The sequence below is a fragment of the Ornithorhynchus anatinus genome, chromosome 21 (assembly GCF_004115215.2).
Source record: "Ornithorhynchus anatinus isolate Pmale09 chromosome 21, mOrnAna1.pri.v4, whole genome shotgun sequence".
Taxonomy (NCBI): domain Eukaryota; kingdom Metazoa; phylum Chordata; class Mammalia; order Monotremata; family Ornithorhynchidae; genus Ornithorhynchus; species Ornithorhynchus anatinus.
The window spans coordinates 20,612,324-20,625,435 of record NC_041748.1 but is presented as its reverse complement, the minus strand read 5'-3'; the positions used below and the strand labels follow the sequence as shown (position 1 = coordinate 20,625,435).

At 49.3% G+C, this 13,112-nt stretch overlaps 1 long non-coding RNA gene across 1 annotated transcript in view; it reads left to right on the top strand.

Moving 5' to 3' along the window:
• Window positions 1-1,640: 1,640 nt before the first annotated feature.
• Window positions 1,641-13,112, top strand: part of LOC103168519 — a 51,001-nt gene continuing 39,529 nt past the window's right edge. Inside the window, exons 1-2 of the long non-coding RNA XR_003754200.1 lie at window positions 1,641-1,799; window positions 2,608-2,736. This is a non-coding gene — a long non-coding RNA (uncharacterized LOC103168519). The remainder of the gene's footprint in view (window positions 1,800-2,607; window positions 2,737-13,112) is intronic.

Below are 13,112 nucleotides of genomic sequence, written 5' to 3'. Positions count from 1 at the left end.
TCCGTAAATTGCCGGCCGGTGACACGCGATCGATCCCAGCCGGCCTCGCCACCGGGCGCTCACGTCTTTTTTCTCCTCCCTGATTACCGTCCGTCTCCAGCACCGACTCTGGAGATCGATGGCCCACCGGGTCCTCCCGAGGCGCCACGGCCGCCCCTCGTCCGGTGACGGCAGCGGATACGGTGGAGGGATGAGAGGGTAGGGGACCGAGAGGAGGAAAAGCAGGGAGTCGGGTAAGTAAAATCTTGATCTCGACTTGAATCCTCGTTTCTGAGTTGCCTTCTGCCAGGTGGTTAATGGTAGAAGGGAGAAGCCCAGAGAACGACTTCTATCCTCCGGTCGGGCCAAACCATTCATTCCTTCAGTGGTATTTTTGAGCGCCTACTGTGTGCAAAGCACTGCACCCGAGCGCTCGGGAGAGGAGAATAGAACAAGAAACAGACACATTCCGGCCCACGGCGAGCCAATCGCTCGGATTTACTGGGTATATGCTGTTGTATCTACCCCAGTGTTTAGAACAGGGTCTGGCACAAAGTAAGCGCTTCACAATCACCCTAATTGTTATTATCATAATTTGGGGAAAAGAAGGCAGAGAGTTCACATTCAGGAATCAGTAGTGGGGTGGAAGAGGGTGGCCCTGGGGGACCCTGGAGCTGATTGAGCCCACCGTCGGATAGTGATTGTCTCTATCTCTTGCCGAATTGTACTTTCCAAGCGCTTAGTACAGTGCTCTGCACACAGTAAGCGCTCAGTAAATACGAGTGAATGAATAAATGAATTGGAAGAGTAGATTCTTGCCCCCCAGGGACTTCACAGGGGACAGTAGTAAGCACTCCGGCGAGTTCAGTTGAATGGGAAGACATTCCCCCTCCCCTCATTCATTCACTCGTCTTTATGGAGCGCTTACTACATGTGGAGCACTGTACTACTACTAATAATAGCGATGAGGGTATTTGTTAAGCGCTTACTATGTGCCGAGCACTGTTCTAAGCGCTGGGGAGGATGCGAGGTAATCGGGTTGTCTCACGTGGGACTCACGGCCTTAATCCCCATTTTACAGATGAGGTCACCGAGGCCCAGGGAAGTTAAGCGACTTGCCCGGAGTCACCCAGCTGACAAGTGGAGGAGCCGGATTAGAACCCATGACCTCTGACTCCCAAGCCCGGGCTCTTGCCACTAGGCCCCGCTGTTTCTCTCTGCCGCTCTGCTACTAAGCGCTTGGAAAATACACTACCGCCATAAGGAATAATCAATAAACTATACAGCACTAAGGATTAAGCAGTAAGCTCCCTCCAGGAGCTCGCAGTCTCTTGTGTGCAGGACGCTGTGCTAAGCACTCGAGTGAGTACTGTTGAGTTAGAGGACAAACTGCCTGCCTTCCCAGAGTTTACAGTCTACTGTGTGCAGGGCACTGTACTAAGCATTCGGGGATTACTATTGAGTTAATAATAATAATAATAATTGCGGTTTTTGTTAAGCGCTTACTATGTGCCCCGCACTGAACTAAGCGCTGGGGTGGATCCAAGCAGATCGGGTTGGACACAGCCCCGTGGGGCTCACAAACTCCAATCCTCATTTTCCAGACGAGGGAACTGAGGCCCAAAGAAGTGAAGCGACTTGCCCAAGGTCACACGGCAGATAAGTGGCGGAACCGGGCTGAGGAGGAATCGACCTTCTGACTCCCAGGCTCGTGCTCTACCCGCTACGCTACGCTGCTTCAAGCGTTGCTTAGAAGACAAGCTCTCTATCCTCCGGGAGCTTCCAGGCTTTTTTGTGCAGGGCACTGTACTAAGCGTTAGGTGAGTACAGAGGAGTTGGAAGATACGTCCCCTGCCCTTCAGGAGCTGACAGTCTGTTGTGTGCAGGGCGCTGTTACTTGGGTGTGTATTAATAATAATAAGTTGTGGTGTTTGTTAAGCGCTTACTGTGCGCCAAGCACTGTACTGAGCACTGGGGTGAATACAAGGAAATCGGGTTGGACACAGTCCCTGTCCCTCCTGGGGCTCAGACTCTTCATCTCCATTTTACAGCTGAGGTAACTGAGGTACAGAGAAGTGAAGTGAGTTTCCCAAGATCACACAGCAGACAGGTGGAGGAGCGGGGATTAGAACCCATGACCTTCTGACTCCCAGGCCCGGCCTCAATCCACTACATCATGCTGCTTCCTCAGTAAGAATTATGGTGCTTGTTAAGCGCTTACTCTGTGTCTGGTACTGGACTGAGCACTGCGGTGGATACTAGCAAATGGGGTTGGACACCGTCCCTGTCCCGTATAGGGCTCACATTCTCAAACCCCATTTTACAGATAAGGTAACTGAGGCACAGAGAAGCAAAGTGACTTGCCCCAGGTCACACAGCAGACAAGTGGCTGAGCCAGGATTAGAACCCAAGACCTTCTGACTCCCAGGCCCGGGCTCTACCCACTAGGCCACGATGCGCTTGGGAGGGTACAGTGCGACAGAGTTAGTAAACACGCTCCCCTCCCACAACGAGTTTACAGTAATAACATTATTATTATAATTACTGTTGTTTATCATTATTATACTATTTTTATTTGGCCTGCCAATCTTGTAAGAGATTTACTAATGTGACTTCATCTCAACTCAGGAAGAGGAAAGGGAAGAGGCTGGAAGGAAGGAGGAAGAAACGCTGGAATTTCTTCAGAGGGAAAACCCAGTGGAGCAGGAAGAGACGTACTGACGACAGAGCCTCCTTAAGAAACTTACCACGGTCAAGGTAAGTTATTTGGAAAACCGGAGCCTGGGCACCTGTCTTACATGTTTAAACATGGCATAGTTTCAGTTCTGCCCTAATGTGGTGGAAATAATAATGATAATAATGATGATTGCGGTATTCATTAAATGTTCACTGTGCATTAAGTGCTGGGCTAGATTAAAAAAAAAAAAATTATCAGATCCCACGTGGGGCTTACGCTGTAAGTAGAAAGGAGAACAGGGATTGAATCCCCATTTTGCCAGTGAAGAAACTGAAGCCCAGAGAAGTGATTTGCCCAAGGTCACACAGCGGATGAGTGGCAGAGCCGGGATTAGAAGCCAGGTTCTCCGACTACCGGACCCGTGCTCTTTCCACTAAGCCACGCTGCATCTTGGAGCACTGGGTTATGTTGTGTTCTCGCGGTACCTCATGCTGTGGAGAAATGTTTTCTTGATCCATTTGGCTACGTATTGAGCGCTTCCTCTGTGCCAAGCACCGCGTTAAGCACCACGGCGGACACCAGACTGTGAGGTCGGACACTGATCCCCCGACTTGAACGGGGCTCCAGGCCCAAGAGGGAAACCGAGGCCCTCAGCGGGACAGGAGTCTGTGGTGGATGTTGGGGAAATGCAAAATGAGTCATGGCAAGAGGGAGATGGTTAGGAGAGTCTGTGAAGGAAGGGCCCAGCCTGGTCGGTCTGGTGCCCTCTGGCACGGCCCGGGCTGGTCTCCGTGAGGCGACTCGACGAAGGAAGGACCCAGCCTGGTGGGTCTGATGCCCTCCTTGTGAAGGAAAGAGTCAACCCGGTAGGTCTAACACTCTCTGGCAGGACCCAGGCTGGTCTCCGTGAGGTGACTCTGTGAAGGAAGGGCTCGGCCTGGAGGGTCTGGTGCCCTCCGGCAGGGCCCTGGTTGGTCTCCCTGAGGAGACTCCACGAAGGAAGGGCTCAGCCTTGTAAAAATAATAATAATAGTGATAATTAGGATATTTGTTAAGCACTCATTATGTGCCAAGCTTGGCACTTTGCGGCAGGGCCCAGGCTGATCTCCATGAGGAAACTCAGAGGAAACTCTGGTAGGTCTGGCGTCCTCCAGCCGGGTCTGCGATGGTCTCCACGAGGAGACTTTTTGAAGAAAGGGCTAAGCCCGGTGAGTCTGGTGCCCACCGGCAGCACCCGGGCTGGTCTCCGTGAGGAGACTCCATGATGGAAGGGCTCAGCCTGGTGGATCTGGAGCCCTCTAGCAGGGCCCGGACTAGTCTTCATGCTATTTCTATTAATATCTGTCTCCCCTTCTAGACTGGAAGCTCATGCTGGGCAGGGAATGTGTCTGTTATATTGCTATCTTGTACTCTCCCAAGCACTTAGGACAGTGCTCTGCATACAGTAAGCGCTCGATAAGTATGATTGACTGACTGACTAAGCTTTAGCTCAGAGAGAGCTGCCCTCTTGCTGATGGCTATGCTCCATCCTGGTCTGTCCTAGGCACCTCCCTTTCAATTTATCAATCAATCAATCACTCAGTGGTGAACTTTTTATGGTATTTGTTAAGGGCTAACTACGTACCAGGCGTTGTTCTAAACACTGGGGTAGATAAAAGCTGATCGGGTTGGACACAGTCCTTGTCCTACATGGGGCTCACAGTCTTTATCCCCATTTTACAGAAGAGGTCACTGAGGCCCAGAGAAGTGAAGTGACTTGCCTAAATTCTCACAGCAGCCAAGTAGCAGAGCTGGGATTAGAACCCAGGTCCTTCTAACTTCCAGGACCATGCTGTATCCATTAGGCCATTTTCCTCCCAGTATTCACTGAGTAGACTAAGCACTTGGGAGCCTGCAATACAAGAATTGGCAGCCCTGTTTCCTGCCCAAAATGAACTTTTTAAAGTATTTGTTAAGTGCTTCCTACATGCCAAGCACTGTATCAAGCTCTGGGGCAGATATAAATAATCAGGATGGACTCAGTCCCTGTCCCACATTGAGCTCACAGTCTTAATCCCCATCTTCAGGTGAGGCAACTGAGGCACAGAGAATTTAACTGACTTGCTCACAGCAGGCAAGCGGCAGGGCTGGGGTTAGAACCCAGGTCTCCTGACTCCCAGGGTTGGGCACTTTCCACTAGGCCACGCTGCTTCCCTTCTCTAGTTTACAGTCTACGGCTTCCATCTGGGATACCATACCGTCTGAGGTTTTGTTTTACCATGTTCTTAAAACACTCCCTCTGCCCGCCTGGCTTTCCATGGCCCAGTTTCAGCTCTCCATCCTGCCTCTATTCGGGTCTCCTGCCATCGCTAATTTGTCTATTTATTTTCCTTCTTTTCTTTCTTTCCTTACTTCCCTCCTCTCTATTTCTCTCCCTTTTTCTCCTTCCTTCCTTCCTTCCTTCCTTCCTTCCTTCCTTCCTTCCTTCCTTCCTTCCTTCCTTCCTTCCTTCCTTCCTTCCTTCCTTCCTTCCTTCCTTCCTTCCTTCCTTCCTTCCTTCCTTCCTTCCTTCCTTCCTTCCTTCCTTCCTTCCTTCCTCCCTCCCTCCCTCCCTCCCTCCCTCCCTCCCTCCCTCCCTCCCTCTCTCTCTCTCTCTCTCTCCCTTTTTTCCTTCTTTCTTTCCTTTTTTCTTTCTGTCTTTATTTTTATGGTATTCTTTAAGCCCTTACTATGTGTAAAACACTGTTCTAAGCCCTGGGATAGGTACAGGTTAATTAGGTCGGACACAGTCCCTGACCTGCATGGGGCTCACCGTCTAAGTAGGAGGGAGAAGAGGGATTTAATCCCCATTTTACAGTAGAGGAAGCTGAGACTGGGAGAAATGAAGTGACCTGTCCAAGAACACCCAACAAGGAATAGGCAGAGCCAGGATTGAAACCCAGGACCTCTGACTCCCGGGTCCGGCCTCTTTCCTCGGGGCCACGCTGCTTCCCTATCGTCCTCACAAGTCCCACCCAATGTAACAGTGTCAAGGTGAGCAGAGTGTCGAGGCTCAGAGGCAGACCGCATGCCCGAACTTCGTTGTTTGCCATCAGATTTGGCCAGTCGATAGTGACCGTGGCTCGGAAGTGACTCTGGTTGAACTGCCCAAGGGAGAGATGATTGTCGTCAGTCAGTCGTATTTATTCATTCATTCATTCAATAGTATTTATTGAGCGCTTACTATGTGCAGAGCACTGTACTAAGCGCTTGGGATGAACAAGTCGGCAACAGATAGAGACAGTCCCTGCCGTCTGACGGGCTTACAGTCTAATCGGGGGAGACGGACAGACAAGAACAGTGGCAATAAATAGAGTCAAGGGGAAGAACATCTCGTAAAAACCGATGGCAACTAAATAGAATCGAGGCGATGTACAATTCATTAACAAAATAAATAGGGTAACGAAAATATATACAGTTGAGCGGACGAGTACAGTGCTGTGGGGATGGGAAGGGAGAGGTGGAGGAGCAGAGGGAAAAGGGGAAAAAGAGGGTTTAGCCGCAGAGAGGTAAAGGGGGGATGGCAGTGGGAGTAGAGGGAGAAGAGGAGCTCAGTCTCACCTCTTGGAGGAGGTGAATTTTAAGTAGGGTTTTGAAGAGGGAAAGAGAATCAGTTTGGCGGAGGTGAGGAGGGAGGGCGTTCCAGGACCGCGGGAGGACGTGACCCAGGGGTCGACGGCGGGATAGGCGAGACCGAGGGACAGTGACGAGGTTTATTGAGCGCTTCCTCTCTGCAGAGCGCCAGCCTAAACGCTCGGGAGAGGACATTCCAACAATTAACAGACACGTATCCCGGCTCTGCCGCTAGTCAGCTGTGTGACCTTGGGCAAGTCACTTAACTTCTCTGTGCCTCAGTTACCTCATCTGTCAAATGAGTCCTTAAAACTGTGAGCCCCACGTGGGACAAACTGATCACCTTGTATCCCCCAGCGCTTAGAACAGTGCTTTGCACATAGTAAGCCCTTAACAAATACCAAATTTATTCCTGCCCGCAGCGAGCTTCCAGTCTAGAGAGAAAGCCCTCCGGCTCTGTAGACCTCTGGTTCGTTCCAGATTCGGATGCCACGCACTGTTTGACATCTCCCTGTGGATGTGCTGGCCTTCTTGATTCTCTTTAATGAATAATGTAGAGTCAAAGAGCCCTTACTGGGGCTGAAATGGAGATTCCCTCCCTCCCCAGCCCCTTCTAAAAGGTTTTAAATCACCTACTTGGAGCAGAAAAGCCAAGCTGGCAGTCCAGTTAGGCCCAGATCGGGTCTCCCTGGAGACCTTCCAAACTCACAGTGATTATTCAGGCTCTGACAAATTTTACTGCACTTTTCCGGCCTATCGGAGCTAACGTTGTCTAACGTCTAGCAGATGATGAGACACATAGGCAAGGTGCTTGCAATGCACCTTTTGCTCAGCTCAGCTCGCCTTTTAATACCTCTATAAATGGAAGCGGCATGTAAATAACAGACGATTATTTAATCTAAAAACAATTGTTTAATGTACAGCAAACAAATGTACTTGGCGTGGAAAATGCCAAGTATAAAGCGGGTCAGGCTTTCTTAGCCGGTAGCTCCGATATTAAGGTTATTATTTAACATCTAGGAAGCAGCCAGCCCTACGTGCTGAAGAGTCCATAAAATACCTCTTCCCCGCTTTCAGCTGGCTTCTAGAAATGATTTCTAGATTTCTAAATGATTTCATTTCTAAATGATTTCATTAGGGTGCTTGGGAATGCTGTCCATCTCTGGGAGGTTATCCTGACTGTTTGGGCAAAAGAAGATTGTTTAAAAAAATAAGATGCGAGGGATGAGGGACACCTCCCCCACCCCCGCCGCCGCTCTCTCCTTTCTGTCTATCATGGCGATGAAGATGATGATAATGATATTTGATATGTGTCAAGCACTGTTCCAAGCTGGGTAGAGGCAAGTCAGTCAGAACAAACGGAGTTCCCTGTCTCACGAGGAGCTCACAGTCTAAACGAGGGGGAGAACAGGGTATTTGAATGCCCATTTTTATGAATCTAGGACCGTGAGAATGGAAAAAATTCCATTACAGAGTCACACCAGTGGACTTTAAAATTTTAGAATTTTTTAGGCAACGGCTTGGAGCCAAACACTGGGCTAAGCACTGGGGTGGATTCAGAATAGTCAGATCAGACATAGTCTCCGCCCTCCATGGGACTAACAATCTGAAGGGAGAGGGAGAACAGGTTTTTAATCCATCGTTTTGCAGATGAAACTGGGACCCAGAGAAGTTAATGATAACAATAATAATAATAATTATGGTATTTGTTAAGCGCTGACTGTGTGCCGAGCACTTTTCTATGCACTGTCCTCTCCCAAGCGTTTAGTACAGTGCTCTGCACAAGACTGACTGACCGGCTCAAAGTGAGTTTACAATCTAGAGGATGTCAGTTGCTCATTGATCTGTTTAGACCCACCCCTAAGCATTGTACCCCCTCTCAGGTTGGCACCCAGAGAGTTTCCAGTCCTCTACCGGTCTCGTCTACGGGAGGGAGAGTCAAGCAGAGGCCTGTCCGTTCCGTTCCTAGCTTGGCCGATGGCTAGCGAGTGGCAGGCCATCCGCTACTAGTCAAAACTCACCCGTGCTGTGCAGCGGCGGCGTGAGAGAGAGGCGAGGGTGGAGACTCAATTTACTGTGCGGAAGGAGGCGATGGTAAACCACCTTGGGATTTTTCCCAAGAAAACTCTGTGGATCCACTACCAGAACGATTGCAGATGGAGGGTGGGGCCGTTCAGGGAGAGATGCGTCCATGGAGTCGCTATGGGTCGGAGGTGACTCGACGGCATAAAACAAGACAGGTGTTGTTAAAGTCCTCAGATCCAGCAGGGTTGGACGGAGAGATAATGGAAAAACAGTTAAAAGCTCATAGTGGAGTTTTCTCGTTTATGGAGTGCAATAATGATTGCAGTCATGAGATAAGCATGGCCTAGTGGAAAGAGCCCGGGTTTGGGAGTCAGAGGACCTGGGTTCCCATTCCAACTCTGCTGCTTACCTGCTTTGTGACCTTGGGCAAGTCATTTCACTTCTCTGTACTTCAGTTCCCTCATCTGCAAAATGGGGATTGGATATCTGTTCTCCCTCTTATTTAGAATGTGGGCCCCATTTGGGACCTGATCTACCCCGGTGAGTAATTTTTTTATTTGTATTAATGTCCGTCTTCTCCCTGCCTCTGGACTATAAGCTCATGGGGGCCAGGGGATGTGTCTGTGTATTATCGTATTGAGAAGCTGCGTGGCTTAGTGGGAAGTGCACGGGCTTGGGAGTCAGAGGTCGTGGGTTCTAATCCCAGCTCCGCCGCTTATCAGTTTTGTGACCTTGGGCAAGTCACATAACTTCTCTGGGCCTCGGTTACCTCATCTGTAAAATGGAGATGACGACTGTGAGCCCCACGTAGGACAATGTGATCACCTTGGATCTACCCCAGTGCTTAGAACAGTGCTTGGCACATAGTAAGCACTTAACAAGTACCATCATTATTATTATTATTATCATCATCGTACTCTCCCTAGCGCTTAGAACAGGGGTCTGCAAACAGTAAGTGCTCGATAAATACTATTTAATGAATGAATGGATGACATGCGCTTAATAAATACCATCAATATGATTATTATTATGTTGTTAAGCGCTTGCTATGTGCCAACCACTGTACTAAGTGCTGTAGGAGATATAAGACCATCAGGTCGGATGCAGTCTCTGTCCCACGTGCTGCTCACAGTCTAAGGAAGATGGAGGACAAGTATCTTAAACCCATTGATAAAAATGATAGAAGCAGCATGACCTAGCGGATAGAGCTCGGGTCTGGGAGTCAGAAGGACCTGGGTTCTAATCCCGGTTCTGCCGCTCATCTACTCTGTGACCTTGGCCAAGTCACTTCACTTCTCTGGGCCTCAGTTCCCTCATCTGTAAGGTGGGGATTGAGACTGTCAGCCCCATGTAGGACAGGGACTGCGTCCAACCCGATTTGCTCGTATCCCAGCTCTGCCACTTATCTGCTGTGTGACCTTGGACAAGTCGCTTCACTTCTCTATGCCTCCGTTACCTCATCTGGAAAATGGAGATCAAGACTGCGAGCCCCACGTGGAACAACCTGATTAGCTTGCATCTACTCCAGTGCTTAGAACAGTGCTTGGCACATAATAAGCACTTAGCTAAGCACTTACTATGTATCAACCACTGTTCTGAGTGAGCATTGGTGTAAATACGTATCTACATGAGGTTATCGGGTTAGACACGGTCCCTGTGCCACACGGGACTCACGGTCTAAGTATGTCGTATTTATTGAGCACTTATTATGTCCAAAGTACTGTACTAAGCATGTGGGAGAGTTGGATATAATTGAGTTGGTAGACGGTTTCCTTGCCCACATTAAGTTTCCAGTCTAGAATGGGAGACAGACAGTATAAATAATTAAATTATTTATACATTATGCAGTGGGGCTGAGGGGGATTATGGTGAATAAAGGGAGCAGATTGGGCGACCCAGAAGGGAGTGGGAGAAGAGGAGATGAGGGCTTAGTCAGGGAAGGCCTCTTGGAGGAGATGGGCCTTCAATAGGGATTTGAAGGCGGGGAGAGTAAGGTAGGGCGTTCCAGACCAGAGGCAGGACGTGGGTGAGAGGTCGGCAGTGAGGGAGATGAGATGGAAGTAGAGTGAGAAGGTTAGTGTTAGAGGAGCAAAGTGTGCGGGCTGGGTTGTAGTGGGAGAGCAGTGAGGTGAGGTAGGTGAGGACAACGTGATCGAATGTTTTAAAGCCAATGGTGAGCAGTTTCTTTTTGATGCGGAGGTGGATGGGCAACCTCTGGAGGTCCCTGAGGTGAGGGGAAACATGGCCTGATTGTCTTTGTAGAAAAATGATTGGGGCACCAGAGTGAAGTATGGACTGGAGTGGGGAGAGACAGGAGGCAGGGAGGGCAGCGAGGAGACTGATAAAGTCATCGAGGCGGGTTAGGTTACGTGTCTGGATTAACGTGGAAGCAGTTCGGATGGAGAAGAAAGGACGGATCTTAGCGATATCGTGAAGTAGGAGGGAGAACGGGCATTGAATCTCTATTTTACAGACGAGGAACTGAGGCACGGAGAAGTCGAGTGACTTGCCGAAGATCACCCGGCAGACATATAGCAGGGCTGGGATTAGAACCCAGGTCCATGCCCTTATCATTAGGCCACTTGCTTTCTCGCTTGCTTTACAGTCATGCGTCTTCTCCTGCATTTCAGACTTTCATTCGTTCATTCAGTCGTATTTATCGAGCGCTTACTGTGTGCAGACCACTGTACTAAGCTCTTGGAAAGTACAATTTGGCAGCAAATAGAGACAATCCCTACCCAACAACGGGCTCCCAGTCTAGGATGGGGGAGACAGACAACAAAACAAAACCAGTAGACAGGCATCAATATAAATAAATAGAATTATAGGTATAGACACATCATTAACACCAACCCCTGGCCCACATCCTGCCCGTGGCCTGGAACGCCCTCCCTCCTCAAATCCCACAGACAGTTCCTCTCCCCCTCTTCAAAGCCTTTTTGAAGGCCCACCTCCTCCAAGAGGGCTTCCCAGACTGAGCCTCACTTTTCCTCATCTCCCACTCCCCTCTGCATTCCCCTGACTTACTCCCTTTTCTCTTCCCACCCTTCCCAGCCCCACAGCACTTATGAATAAATCTGTGATTTTATTTATTTGTATTGCTATCTGTTTATTTGTATTAATGTCTGTCTCCCCCCTCCCAGACTGTGAGCCCGTTGTCATTAGGGATTGTCACTGTTAATTGTTGTATTCTTCTTTCCCAAGGGCTTAGTACAGAGCTCTGCACACAGTAAGCGCTTAATACGAATGAATGAATGAACAAATACCATTTTTATTATTGTTATATCCACCCTAGCGTCTAGTATAGCATCTGCAACATAGTTAAGAGATACCACACACACAAAATAATCAGTGAACAGTTAGTAATATTAATTATTTTAGAACACCTGTCGGGTGGTTTTTGGCCATCTCCAGCCATGTACATAATCATTAATCACCTTCCCTCTGGTCTGAAGTGGACTGTCTTTTGGCGGACTATCTTATTAGCCGGCTCCTAAATCCAGCTTCCTCAAACTTGACTTTGTCCTGAAATGCTGGTAGAAACCTACTCATTTTCCTTATCTGCCAAACTGTCTTTGTAGCATGCTATTCCCCTCTGGGGGAATTACTGCTTTCTTCTCTCTGCCAAAAAGACGATATCCCCTCTGGTATAATTAATCTGCGTTAACAGATGGAGGGAAGCAGCAGAGAGGGAGTTGTTCTGTTAGACGGGGTGACCTTTCCCTCAGCTTTTGACCTTCCTGCTAAGGCAGATAATAATAATAACAATAATAATGGTATGTGTTAAGCGCTTACTTTGTCCCAGACACGGTACTAAGAACTCTGATGGATACGAGCAAATCGAGTTGGACGCGGGCCCCGTCCCACCTGGGGCTCACAGTCTCATTCCCCGTTTTGCAGGGGAGGTAAATGAGACACAGAAAAGTGAAGTGACTTGCCCAGGGTCACCCAGCAGACAAGTGGCAGAGCCTGAATTTGAACCCATGAGCTTCTGACTCCCAAGCCCCGGGCTCTAGGCGCTACGCCATGCTGCCTCCCTCATCTCCGGGAGGCTGGCAGCTCCCCCGACCCGCTCCAAACAGAAGCTGGTCGTCGCTTCTCGGCTTGCCAGCCGTGGGGATCCGGGCCAGGAGGGGAGATGACAAGCCTTTGTGTCTCCCTGGCCGACTTGCAAGCACGGTGGGAGATTTCCCGGGCAGCAGTGACGGGTAAAGCCCTGCGCATTTTTTTTCCTTTACCAGCAAAGGAGCTCAGGAGCTCTAAGTTCCCTAGACTGTAAGCTCATGCTTAGACAGTAAGCTCTTTGTGGGCAGGGAATGCACCTGTTCATTGTTGTATTGTACTCTCCCAAGCGCTCTGCACACAGTAAGCACTCAATAAATGTGATTGAACAAATGAATGAGCTCAGAGAAAGAAGAGGAGAGGCTGAGGCCTTGACTCAGTTCCCACTCCTCTTTTAATAGCAACAGATTCTTTGGCCAGTGAAGAATAAAAAGGGCAGAAAAACACCAGAACCAGTCCTGAATTGAATAACTGTCCACCAAGGGGGGTTTTGGAACCTGCTTGTTTCAGTGTACCCGGTGGATTATTTTTAGATCTCCCTGGAAGAGAATTTTCCGATTTCGGATTCCGGCGGCTCCTCGTGCTTCCAAAAAGGATGTTGCCGTGGCTCTTCCCCGCCATCAGACTCACCGCGTGATGTGTGGGTTGGACTGTGTAACTGGCTTTCTCTGGGCCAATTCCACAGCCCAGAGATTTGGGGTTCGGGGGCTGATAGGAAACAGGGGTTCTCAACCAGTTGATCGATAACAGATGCATTTCCTGCCCACGGCAGGTTTAC